This window comes from Capra hircus, chromosome 18 (assembly GCF_001704415.2).
Source record: "Capra hircus breed San Clemente chromosome 18, ASM170441v1, whole genome shotgun sequence".
Classification (NCBI taxonomy): domain Eukaryota; kingdom Metazoa; phylum Chordata; class Mammalia; order Artiodactyla; family Bovidae; genus Capra; species Capra hircus.
In genome coordinates, this window is record NC_030825.1 from 58,701,720 (window position 1) to 58,714,749 (window position 13,030).

Genomic DNA, 13,030 nt, shown 5'->3' on the forward strand with positions numbered 1-13,030 from the left:
TCCCTCCTCCCTGCGTCACGCTCCCCGGCCCGGCCTCTCCGCCCCGCTCCCTCCCCCGCCCCGCTCCCTCCTCCCCGGGGCTGGATGGAATTTTTTCCCCTGGACCGGGGCCAGCTCCGGGGCAGGGGCGGGGCGGAGGGGGCGGGCGGTGGCGGTGGTGGAAGCCAGGCCGGACTGGGCCGGGCGGTGGGGAGGGGCCGGGGCGGGGGCCCCCCTGGGGAGGGGGCTGGTCCGCCGGGGTCCCGGGCGGGGGAGCCGGGCCCGCAGAACCGGGAGGAGGCCCAGGCCGGAGGGAGTCGGGGAGGAGGGAAGGAGGATGGCTGGGACGCCGGGAGGAAAGGGAGAGGCCGTCGGGCGGCGGAGGCGGGGAGAGGATGGAGAGCTGGCGGCGGTGGCGGCGGCGGCAGCGGGGCCCGGCTCGGCCCGGCCCCGGGGGGCTGCCCGCCGAGACCCTTCCCCCGACGCGGGAGCGGTGGAGCCGTGAGTCTACGGAGAGGCAGGGGCGTGGGACCCGGGGCCCGGACTCCAGGGTCCTTGGATTTCTGGGTTCCTGGAGAAGGAGGCGGGGGCTGGGGACCCAGAGTCCCGAATCCTTGTAGGTGGGAACTGGGGGGGGGCTGGATTCCGGGGTTCAGGAGGAGGAGCGGGCCAGGAGCACCTCCTAGATTCCACTGGGAGGGGAGAAATGGGGCTGGGATAGCTAGAGAGGCTCGGAGCCGGAGGAGACTCTGGAGGGATGCCCTCCCGCGCCCTCAGGGGAACTCAAGGGAGAGGCTGGCTCTGGAGGTGCCTCTGGCTGCGGAAGGGTTAACGTCTGGCTGGAGGGGCGGGGGAGGGGCAGGGAAGGGGCTGCGGGGCTCTGAGGGGTCAAGGGTGAGCCGAGCCAGTGGGAGGGGGCTGCCGAGGAGGGGGAGGTTGTCTGGGCTGCCAGACAGGCCAGGGTCAGCGGCGGGGGCAGGGGATGTCTGGCGCAGGAGAGGCCCAGCGTCCAGGCTCCCTCGGGGACCGGGATTCCAGTCCCCGGCCCCCTCCTCCCTCAGACCTGGGCGTCCGCGACCCGGCCCCTCCCGCAGAATTCCAGCGTCCGAACCCCAGCCCCCTTTTTTTAGCCCTGGACCGTGGAGCCTCCAGCCTCTTCTTCCCTCAGCCCTTGGAAGGGAGGAAGGGGGGGGCGGGTCCACATTCCAGCCCCCGGATTCTCCATGAAATCCCAGAGTTCGGGCCCCCAGACCCTTTCTCCCCCTAACCCAGGTGTCCCCACCTCCTCCTCTTTGGCCCCAGCTGGAGTCCAGCCCTCTGGGGGTTAAGGGGGCGGGGCCACTGGTTGCCATGGTGCCAGACTGTTTGGGTCTGCTCTCTGACCCTTGGGGGCTCCCCAGGGTCTGCGGGGAGGGGGAGGGGGGCCCAGACCTGGGCGAAGTCCTGCGCCAACCCTTTCCCCGGGTCGGGCCTGCGGGCCCGGGGAGTCCGCGTTTCCGCCGAGGCCCGGTGCAGTGACCTCGGTCGGGTCCTGACCCCCGCCCCCTGCCCTCCGCTCTCTGCGGGCCTCAGTTTCCCTAGGAGAGACGTGCCGGAGCCGCAGGGCGATGCTGCGGCCCCGCGAACCCAGAGGACGCTCGGCTTCCCTCGGCTCGCACCCCCTCCCCAGGCCCCCGGCAGCCCCGGGGCATGCTGGGAGCCCGGGCCTGGGCTCCGGGCCAGGTTGGGGGGGTCGGGGGGGCGGGGGCCGCCTCCTCCCTTCCCCTTCCTCCCCACCTTGGCCCGGCTCGCGCCCCTGCCGGAGGGTCGGGGAGGCCGGGAAGGAGGGAAGCGGGATGCGAGCGGGGTCCGCGGACCCGTCCCTGGGCTCCCCCCTCCGCCCTTCCCCCCGGCCTCCCCCGCCCCTCCGCGCCTCCCCGCCTCCCCAGCAGGTCGCTACCCCGGCCCTGGGCCCCTGCGCGAACCACCCCCACCCCACCCCCAGCTCCAGACCTGGCTCCGAGCTGCGGCGAGGGGGAGGGAGAGAAGGAAGGAGAAGGGGGGGTGGAGGGAGGCGAGAGACCCGGGAGGGAGAGAAGGAGAAAGAGAGAGAGAGAGGCAAGGAGGGAGACGGAGGGGGAGAAGGAGGCCGGGAGATGGAGAGACGAGGGAGGGAGGCAGGCAGGGGGAAGAGGGTTGTGGGGGGGGTGGGGAGGAGAGTGAGACGGGGAAATCGAGGGAGAGAAGGGAGGAAAGGGACAAAGACGGAGGGAGGGGGGCGGAGCAGGGGAGGGGGCAAGGCCGGAGGGAAAGGGAAAGAAGCAGAAAGGAGGAGAGGAGAGAGAGCAAGGCGGGGGAGGGCGGAGAGACACGGCCTGAGAAAGGCCCCTGCGAGCCGGGGACGGCCGCGCGCGGGGGGAGGCGCGGATGGGCAGCGCAGAGCCGGGGAGGAGCACACGGAGGCTGCAGGAGATGGGGACCAGGTGAGGCCGAGGGCGAGCAGGCCGGACCGGGAGAGAGGACCGGGAAGATGGAGCTGGAGCGGGAGACGGCGGGAGCGAGACCGCTGGAGCCCTGGATCGAGGCGGAGGTTCTCAGGTGCACAGACTCAGCCCCGGGCTGGGGAGGGCGGGTGCTGGGCCCTCTTGCCTGGAAGGCCTGGCCCCTCCCACTCCTGCCCCCGCCACCCTCCCCACCCCAGCCTACGGCTGGCTGGGGCTCAGCCTTACCACCTGCGAAATGGGGGTGCCGATGGCACCTCGCGCTCAGCCGGAGAGATGACACAGGCCTGGGGCGGCATCCACGGATGTCAGTGTGGTACTTGATGAGAGGCCAAAAGCAGAGGTGAGAGAGGAGCAGATACCCAGACAGGCTTTCACGGGTATATAGCCCCTGGGCGGCCTCCGCCCAGCTTCTGGATTTCCGATTGTCTGACAGGTAGGGTGAGGGAGGGAGCTGGCCCAAGTGGCCAAACTCTGAAACTGGTGAAGTTCCCTCGGACCCGGGATCCAGGAAGCCGGGCTGCGTCTTCTCCGAAGGAGACAGGCCTGGCTGGATTCCCGGGACTGAGGGAGGGGCCGGGGCCTGGCCTCCTGGGTCCCCTGGGGAGAAGAGGGGCTTGAGGACTCGGACTTTTGAATCTCAGGGAGCAGTGGGGGCTAGGGGACCTGGATTCCGGGGACCTGCGGGGAGGAAGGGGCCGAGAGACTGACTCCTGGGTTCCTTGGGGAGGAGGGGGCCGGGGGCCCGGATTCCTGGGTCCTGGCACCCACCCGTAGAACCGACCTTGCGGGGCCTTCGCCGCACACAAGCTCGTGTCTGTGGGTCCGTGTCGGGGGCTCACCATCGCGGCTGGGGCCTCCCCCGGCCCTCCCCGCCCTCCCTGGCCCCGTCTGTCCGTCCATCCGTCTGTCTGTCCACCTGCCGCGCCCCCCGGGCTGAGGTAGGAGGTTGTATAGTTGAGGAGGACACCCAAGGAGATCACTATACGGCCTCCTAGCTTTCCCCAGGCTGCGCCCTGCACGGGACGGCCAGCGGGGACCCCTGGACCCTGGTCCCCTGCCCCACCCGGCCAGGCTGGGGAGGGGGGGCTGCCGCAGGGACCCTGGGAGAGAAGCAGGGCTGTCCCTCCTGTCCTCATCCCTTTCCTTTCTCCCCTTTCCTTCAGAGAGTTTCTCTCCCATCCAGAAATCTCTGCTTGGCTTTCTCTGTCTCTCCATCTCCACTGAGTCTCTGTGCAGCGGCCTCTGAAACTGTCTCCATTAGTCTCTTATGGTGCTTTCTGGATCTCTGGCCTCCTGGTGTCTCCCTGTGGCCTAGTTTCTGCCTTTCGGGCCCTTACCGTGTCTCTGTGCCATGTTCATTTCCCCGGCACCCCCACCCCCACCCCAGGGCCTGGCAGGCCCCCCCACACACAGCGCACTGCCGGCCTCTGCGTCCCTGAGACCCTTTAACCTGTGAGGACGTCCAGGGTCACAGGTGAGGTTCTTGGGAGCCTGGCGTCCGGCCCAACCACCAGCCTGGGGCTTGCCGGCCCGACCCCCTGTCCCCTTCCTCCCTGAAAACCCCCACAGGGGGAGCCTGACATTGGATTGGTGACTGAGACCTGACCTCTGACCCCTGCATCTTGAGCCCCTCCCCCGCACCACAGTGACCTCACAAAAGTCACCAGCTTTCCCCCAGGCTGCGACCCTCCGCCATGGCCTGGCTGGCCCCTTGGAGCGCCATCCTGCCCTCCCTGGCGGCCCTTGTGGTCTCTGGGGCTTCAGCCTGGGCCTGTCTCCTCTGCTTCACGTCTTACGAGGAACGTCTCCAGATTTGCCAGATCTTCGCCGGCCTGGACAGCCCTGACCTCGGGAAGTGTGAGGAGGCCTTCGCAGACGCCTTTAAGGGGCTGCTGGACACTGAGATCAGTGAGGAGACTGCCCCTTGCTCCCCAGCATCCTCCTGGGATGGGAGGGGGGCCGAGGGTAGGTGGAGGGAGGGACCTGAGAGGCCTGGAGAGACTGAGAGGGACGAGACACACAGATGGGAGAATGGAGACGTGGGGAGCAGAGCTCGGAGACAGAGGGATGACCACCTCGGGGACATGGTGCCGGGGGAAGCAGTTTCCCCCCAGCCCCTGCTTCCCACCACCAGACTACGAGGAAAGGGGCCAGCTGCACGATGCCTTCACCCAGATGACCCACTCCCTCCAGGAGATGGCCGCTGCCCAGGGTGAGTGGGGCAGGGTCCATGGCACTGGGATATGGATGTCTGAACCTTTGTGGGGCGGAGGGCACGGGGGAGAAAGCCCAGAACGTGACAGTGATCTTGATGGTAGGATGCCAAGGGAGCTGGGTGACCTTGTCAGGGAGCAGAGACGGGCAGGGCCTGGTGGGTTCAGGGCAGAAGGAACTTGAGTCTGAGGCCAGTGGGGCTCAGGGAGGTGAAACCTGCCCTCCCTCTGTGGCTTGCCCTCTCCCTGGCTGTGAGATTCTGGATGCATCACTGCCCCCGTCCCCAACTTTGGGCCTCAACTTACCCATCTGAGAAAGGGGACAAGCACTTTGCCTTCCGGCAAGGTGTGGGAACTCAGTGAGACGGAGAGGGCTCCAGCAGTGGAGACAGACTTCAGGGAGGAGAGCTTCCTCTAGGATAAAATTCCCTACAGTTAGCAAAGTGATTCCACATCTTTGACCGATGGAGTCTATTAGGGGGCCCGGAAGACAGGTGGGAGCAGGGAGGGAGAGCATCACTGGGGAGACAGGCACATGTGACAACCTCGAGGAAGTGAGACACGCTCAACACATGCGTGTGACAGTGTGAAGGGATCACAGGGCTGGGGTGACCCTCATGGCTGAGGGGCAGGTTGAACAATGATCACACCAGGCCACAGTGGTCACATGACACAGGACTCCCTCCAACCCCTGCCCCTGCATGCTGGAGACTGGAACTATGGGTGGAGAAGCGTTCATGGCCGTGTCCGTGGTCTGGGGGCTCCGCACTTATTTCTACATTTCAGTTCTATTACTTCTTTTGCTTCCTACTCTTGCCTGTGAGCTTTTTGACAAACATGATCCGCAAACATGAGGAGCTTCCCATCCATCCGGGGGGCTCCCAGTGCAGGGGGGAGGTGCAGCATGGAGAAGACTTCAGCTGCAGATTCCCCCACCCACAAAGGGAGAGCTGGGGAACTCAGAGCTGGGGGTGGGGGTGGGGGGAGAATTCTGGGAAATGCCCTTCTCCCCTACATCAGAAGTTTTCAAAAAGAGCAGAAACAAGTCCTGCTCTGGGTGCAGGAGACCCTGAGGGCAGTGTGTGGGACCAACTGGAGCAGGGGAGGGAGTGGAGGCTGGGAGGCCCGGGGTGGAGGCTGTGGTGAAGGAGGCCAGACCTGCGGTGGGGAATCTGTGAAGGTGGAGAAGAGAGGACCAGGCCTGGGTCTGATGAGCTGTTCAGGGAGAGGGGAAGAGGAGGGTTAGGGACTGTGTGCTGGGTCTGGCTCCGTGTCTGAGTGGGCAGTGGTCATCCCTGGGAGGAAGAGCAGGAGAAGGGGTAGATGGCCAGCTGGGTGAGGCTGCAGTGACTGCGAGGGGCCTGGGGGACGTCCAGGGTACAACTGGGAGTCAGGGAGATTTGAGACTGTCCCAAAGAAACAAGGCTGTGAGCAGGGGAAGGGCAGGGTCAGCTCAGGGTGTAGAAAGATCCTTGAGGGCCATATGGATGGACTGGAGGGAGAGTCTGGAGGCCAGGAGAAGCTGGGGCTTTATGTTCCATGGGTATTTACTGACTGTGCCAGGAACACCACCAGGGACACGGCTATGACCCAAACTGCAAGCCACCTGCCCTCAGGTTGCTTGCACTGATTATTAAACGTAATCAGTGAAATGCCGAAGATGTCAGTTGGTGATCCATGCTATGGAGGGAAACAAAAGAGGGAAAGGGGGGTGGCCAGTGGGGTGATCATTTTACTAAACAGGTTGATCAGGGGAGGTGCAAATGAAAAGATCCAGTTGTGCAAAGACTGAGGGGGAACAGAGAGAGCTGTGCAGGTGATCTGGGGAGAGAGCTTCCAGGTGGTGGAAAGAGCCAGTGCAAAGGCCCTGGGGCCAGTGGGGCTGGAGTGGACCATGTAGGCCAGTAGTTCTCCAGCCCCACAGTGTATGTCAGAATCTCCTGGGACCTTATTAAAATGCAGGCTCCTGGGCCCCACCCTCTGTTTCTGAGCCTTAGGTCTGAGGTGGGGCCCAGAAATGGACATGTCTAACAAGTTCCCAGGTGCTGCTGCTGCTGTGCTGGGAACACACTTTGGGAACCGCTAGGGTGTGTCCTTGAGCCAGCTTTAGCCAAAGGACCCCCTTTTTCCATTTCATACCCAATGATCGCTTCAGCTCTTGCTCTTGATGTGGGGAAACCCTTTGGAGGATTTTACAGGAAAGAGGGGTTCTGACTAAGGCCATGTGGGTCAAAAGCAGACGCAGAAGGCCTAGGGAGGAGATGGTCAGTGGTGTCTTAAACTTGTTGTGATGGTTGGTGGGGGCTGAGATGAATCTGCCCCTTGCATGGAAGATGCTGTGTCTGCAAAGTGTGATTTATGTTAATAATCCTCCTAAAGGATGTCCTTGTACTGGCCCCATGAGGTGGAGTTTTATAGCTCCATTTTCCAGATAGGGAAGTTGGGGCTCCCCTGGATGGACCCAGGGGCTGTCTGGACCAGAGGTATGTAGGATGATGGGGATGGGAAGAATCGAGACGACTCCTGGGTCCCTCCTGAATGGAGGCCTGGAGAGATGGACAGGTGGGCTCAGAGTGGTTCCCAGTGGTGGCCACCGACACTGTATTAATGTGTGTTGAGGGCAGTGTGTCTACCGCAGGTAGTGGCCACCTGTGGAGACTCTGGAGTTTGGCCACATGAGTTCCAATCTAGCTGTGTGACCTTGGCTGATTTCCTAACCTCTCTGTGCCTGGGTTTCCCCATCTCAGATGAGGGGATGATAATGCCAGTAGTTGACGATTCTATAACACAGACATTATCGCATTATGGTCATTTAATGGTACCTAGCATGTAGTTTGGGAGGAGGAGGCTTTTATATTGTATGACATGAAATCCTCATCACCAATGCTGTGAAGTAGACACCGATATTGTCCCCATTTTATGAATGAGGGAAAAAACAAGGATCAGGAAGGTTAAATACCCGGCCAAGGTCACATAGGGAGGAGTGCATCTGATGGGTAGCATGGAAGTGAGACAGGTGTGCGCATAGTTGGGACAGACAGGACTCAAACGCAGGTGACCTGCAAGTCGAGGCTCCCAGTGAAGCACCTCTTTGGGGAGACTTTAACTCGTGCCCCTTTGTGGTTACCACAAGCTCCCTCTTGCCCTTTTGGGCATTTTGCTCCTCCCCTATTTACTCCCATGCTTCTCCCCTACCCCCTGGCTGACTTGGTATATCCCACACACCGTCCCCCAAGAGCCATTTGGTTTGGCCCATAGATATTCCTTGGCTGCCTTCTCCAGCATCGTCCCGGCGTCTCATCTGAGCACGCCACTCGGACCACATCCTCCTGACCATACTGCCATCACCAGACCACAGCTCCTGCCTGCCTTGTGGCCAAGGAGAGACTGCTAAGTCCTTGACCCCTCATTTTGCACCTGCTTCCTGGCTTCAGAGCCCCCTTCTCTCCAGCTTCTACCATCACTTCTATGATCATTACTTCAGCCAGATTCTTATCAGAATCCTCAATTCCCTCCCTTTATGTATGGTTTAACCTAAGGGTAAAACCTGGAATGTCTTAAGCAGGGGAGAAGTTTATTTTTTCCATATAAAATAAGTCTTAAGGTAGGCACTTAAGACTACTATAGCAGCTCCATTTTCCTGGGGACTCAGTACCCTTCCAGCTTTCTGCCTTACCATCCTAGGGTATCCTACTTCTCCTCGTGGTCCTATATAACTGCTAGAGTGCAGCCATCAAATCTGAGTTTCAGGCAACAGGATGAAAGAAGGGGAAAGGGGCCAATAAAATGGCACCATATCTCTTCTAAGGCTACTTTCTATGACTCAACACATCACACTTAAACTTACATCTCAACCATCAGAACTTGGACACATGACCACAGCTAGGTCACATGACCACAGCTAGCTACAATGGGAGGTTGGGAAATGTAGTCTTTTAACTGGGGCAGGGTCGGGGTGCTTTCTCAGCTGAAACGTGGTGATATGTTATTAAGGAGAAAATAGATATTTTGAGGCAACTGGCAATCCCTGTGTATTAGTTTTCTAGGGCTGCTGTAACAAAAAAACCAGAGACTGGGTGGCTTAACTAAAAGAGGTGTGTTTGCCCACAGTTCTGGAGGCCAGAAGTCCGGGAGCAAGGTGTCAGTGTCAGCAGGGTGGGTTTCTTCTGAGGCCTCTCTCCTTGACTTGCAGAATGACGTGTCCAAATTTCCTTCTCTTCCAAGGAAATCAGTCATGTTGGGTTAAGGCCCACCCGAAAAACCTCATTTTAATGTTGTTACCACCTTAAGAGTCCATCTCCAAATACAGTTACGTTCTGAAGGACTAGGCTTAGGACCTTACTGTATCAATTTGGAAGAGATGAATTCAGCCCGTAGCCCCCCGCCACATGAGCACTGGTGGCTTAGTGGTAAAGAATCTGCCTGTGGTGCAGGAGACGCAGGTTCGATCCCTGGGTGGGGAAGATCCCCTGGAGAAGGAAATGGCTCCCCATTCCAGTATTCTTGCCTGGAGAATCCCATGGACAGAGGAGCAAGGCAGGCTACAGTGCACTGGATCACAGAACTGAAACCTGACTTAGCAACTAAATAACAACAACAAAATCCTGCCACACTTCTGACTTCCAAAGCCACCTCCACCTGTAAATCATTGCGGCCATCCACTTTGAGAAAGTCCCCCAATTTTTTTTTTTTTTTTGAAGGCCATTACAGTGGTGAAAACTCAAACATCCATAAGAGCAGAGAACATAGAAAGAGTGAAAGAGGGGTAGAAATGAAGAGACTGGGAACTCTGGAAAAGTGGGTGTGTGCCCTGTCTAGAGTGGGTGGCTGCTGCTAAGCTCCAGCCAACTGCTGCCTCATGGAAATACTGCCTCTGTTACAGCTCTTCCAGATTTCGTAAAGGGATGCCAAACATTTTATGTGACTTTTCCCAAACTTCATATGATGGCAACTGGGTCATTTTTTAAAAACACTTTCCAGGCCAAATATAACACATCCAGTGGATGAATTGTGGCCCCAGGCTTCCAGCTGTGGTGCTCATTCCAGTTGAATCCTGGAATTCATTCTACACATACTTATTCCTAAGACTTGGGGGGCCCTTTCCTGGTCTCTGAGGACACAGCACTAAAGAAGGACTTGTTTGCTTACTTAAGAGACAGTCTTAAATGCTCACTATGTATATATGAATATATGTATTTGCAAACTGGTGAGAGCTATGAATGGAACAGACGGAGTACTGTTAGAGACAAAGATAGGGGACTGGATTAGATTAGATTTGTGGTCAGAGAAAACCTCTAAGGAGAAGACATGAGGGATGACAGGAAGGAAGAGTAGGAGTGGCGGGGGGAGGTGTGCTGGAGACTGAAGACAGCATGTGCAAAGGCCCTGAGGTGGCAGAGAGCGTGATGCTTTCCTTACTAGGCGAAATGAACTGCAGGAGACTTAAGAGTTGCGGGTTCCATACCTGGGTCAGGAAGATCCCCTGGAGGAGGACATGGCAACCCACTCCAGTATACTTGCCTGGAGAATCTCCATGGACAGAGGAACCTGGTGGGCTACAGGCCATGAGGTCACAAAGAGTCGGACAAGACTGAAGCAACTTAGCATGCAGAGGGAGACGAGACTAGGCCAGACTACACAGGGCCTCCTAGGCCATGGGAGAAATTTGACCTTTATCCTCCCTTTTCTCCTTAATAAGATAACACGGATGCGGAGTCCTGTCAGAGTGATTAGTCCAGAGGCTGATTAGTCCAGAGGCAGCAGAAGGAGATTTGGGGGTGTGCCCACCATCCAGATAGAGTAGGAGGCTGTGGCATATACCAGAGACCTGGGGATAGCAGGGGCTGGGGGAGGGGCACAGACATGATGACAGCCAGGCCTGTCAAGCTCCGGCAGCCTTGGGCAAGGGTCTTTACCACAAGGACTCCCTCCACCCTCCAGGGTCCTTTCGGGTTGCCTTTCTTCATGCCGCGGAGAAAATGCAGAAGATTATATTGCAGCTTAAGGAAGGTAAAATAGACTGTCTTCTTCCCCCAGGCACAATTATCAAACCCAACTCCGAGCTCCCATCAAGCCAAACCCCCGGCCCGATCTCTGAGCCGAGCTTCCCTTGTGGGTCACTCTGGGCACAGCCTCTTACCCTGCTAGGACCACTCTGGGTCCGGCCCCGCCTCCGAGGCAAGGTTACCTCTAGCTGGGACCGCTTTGTAGGACAATCCTGTCCCAGACTAGCTCGGGCCTCTTCATGGATCAATGTCTGACCCTAGGCACTCTGTGACAGGTTTCCTTTCCATGCGGGGCGTCTTAGTGGGCTACGTCCAGCCTGACCACACCTCTAATTGGACGCCCTAATTAGGCTCTGTCCCCTCCGATGATCGCCTGCGATCTAGGCCCGTCCCGCTCGATGGGATACACCGGGGCTGGACCTGCCTCCTGGGTGCCAGCAGCAGGCATGTGCCTGACGTCTTAATGGAATGCTGCAGGGCTGGCAGGGTCCCCAGGTGAAGTACCGCAGGCCTGGCCCCGCCTGCAGGGGGGAAGCTGCAGGCTTGGCCCCGCCCCTTTGGTAGAGCGCGGCATACCTGGCTCTGGTCCCTTGGAGGAATGAATGCATCCGGCCCCGAAACGTTTCCTCTAGGGGAGTTTCAAGGGGGCACCTGCCGCGACTTACAGGGTGGTAACGCTTCCCCTCTCTCCGCAGTGCAGGCCTGCATTCCTCCCTGCGGTAAGCACGTCATTCAAAGCTCAGAATTGCGGGGGGAAGGGAGGTGGTAAGGGCCGAAACCTGGGACTCTTGGAAGGGCACGGGTGCCTCTGATCCGAAGGGGCCAATGCGAGCCCAGGAGAAGAGTAAGAAAACCAGTTCACAAACCTCACGAAAGGCGGGTCCGAAAAAAAAAAAAAAAAACAACAAGGCAAACCAATAGGGGTCCTAGAGGCTGGAGAGTTGTGAGAGCCAGCCAATGAGCGCGGGAAAGGCGGGGTCCAGATTTTGTCCGGCAAGTAGAACCCCGGGAAGTTAAATAGACCTTATGGTGGCTGAAGGGACCCTGGCCAGGGGAGGCAGATGGACCCCAGACCCAGCGTTCCCACCACACAGGACTCCAGGAGGTCACCCGGCGTTTTCGCTGCCGCGGATGCTACTCCAAGGTCTGCGACCTCCCGCTTGACTGCCCAGGTGAGGGGCGTGGCCTTGAAAGACCAGAAACATGAAAAACTGGGAGAGGGCTGAGAGAGGAAGGGGCTGGGGTTGGGGGGGGGGGGGGGGTCGGACGTGGGCGGGCCGAGGTGGCGATGCGAGACCTGTCTTCAGTTCAGGACCTGACGGTGACTCGGGGTCGTCAGGCCATGTTCTCTTGCACTGTGAACTTCCAGCTGCCTAAGGAAGAGATCACCTATTCCTGGAAGTTCGCAGGAGGTGTGAGTCTGGGTGGGTCCAGCGTGAAGGGCTTTAGGAGGCGGTTTATGCTTCACTAGAGGATGGAGAGTCAGGAGGCAGGGAGTGGGATTCGAGGAGGCTCGGTCTAGACTCATGCTTCGTGCAACGGGACTGTCCCGGCATTTGGGGGTAAGGTCAAAGCTCAAAATGCAGTGACAGAGCCCAGAGGTGGGTTATCCGTAGGAGTTTCAGGCGGGAGAGCAAACCCTAGGCCCACGAGGCGGAGTCAAGGCTTAGGGGGCGGGGTCGTGCGTGAACGCTCGGAGAATAAGAGGGTGAGGCCGGGGCTCGGGGGTGGGGGGGGCGGTGGCCTGGCTTAGGGGCGGGGCTTCACGTAGCGGTTTGCCGAGAGGGCGGACTCTCTTCTGTGCTCGGGGCGGAGCCGGCTGCCCTCGGCCTCTCGCCGCTTCAGCCCGAGCGTCCCGCAGCTCCGGACTCAAGATCCAACCTACTTCCGAGATATTCCGCGGGCCCAAGGTTACCTGGCGCGGATCCGGCCGGTGCAGCCCACGCACCGCGGGACCTTCTCTTGCGTGATCACGCACGACCAGCGCCCCCTGGCGCGGCTCTACTTCTTTCTTAACGGTGCGGGCCGGGCGGGGCCGCTCGGCGGGACAGGGGGCGGGGCTGCGCGGCGGGGGGTGGGGCTGGCGCCCGGCTGACGTGCGCGTCCCCGCAGTGACGGGCCCGCCGCCGCGCGCGGAGACCGAGCTCCAGGTCTCGTTTCGGGAAGTGTTACGCTGGGTGCCGCAGGAGGCGGAGATGGTCGAACCCTGGAGGCCCAGCCTGGGCGAGCTGCTGGCCAGGCCCGAGGCTCTGACGCCGGGCAATCAGTGCCTGCTCGTGGCCCTTGTGGCCTTAGCATCAGCCAGTGTGACCGTGCTGGTGTGGTGAGTCCCCGGGACCCCGGAGTCCCA

At 60.0% G+C, this 13,030-nt stretch overlaps 2 non-coding genes across 2 annotated transcripts; both read left to right on the forward strand.

The window, feature by feature from the left end:
• MIR99B (microRNA 99b) lies at positions 3,222-3,291 on the forward strand. Its single transcript, NR_129806.1, has one exon. It is a non-coding gene; the product is annotated as a microRNA 99b (primary transcript).
• Positions 3,377-3,485, forward strand: MIRLET7E (microRNA let-7e). Its single transcript, NR_129544.1, has one exon. It is a non-coding gene; the product is annotated as a microRNA let-7e (primary transcript).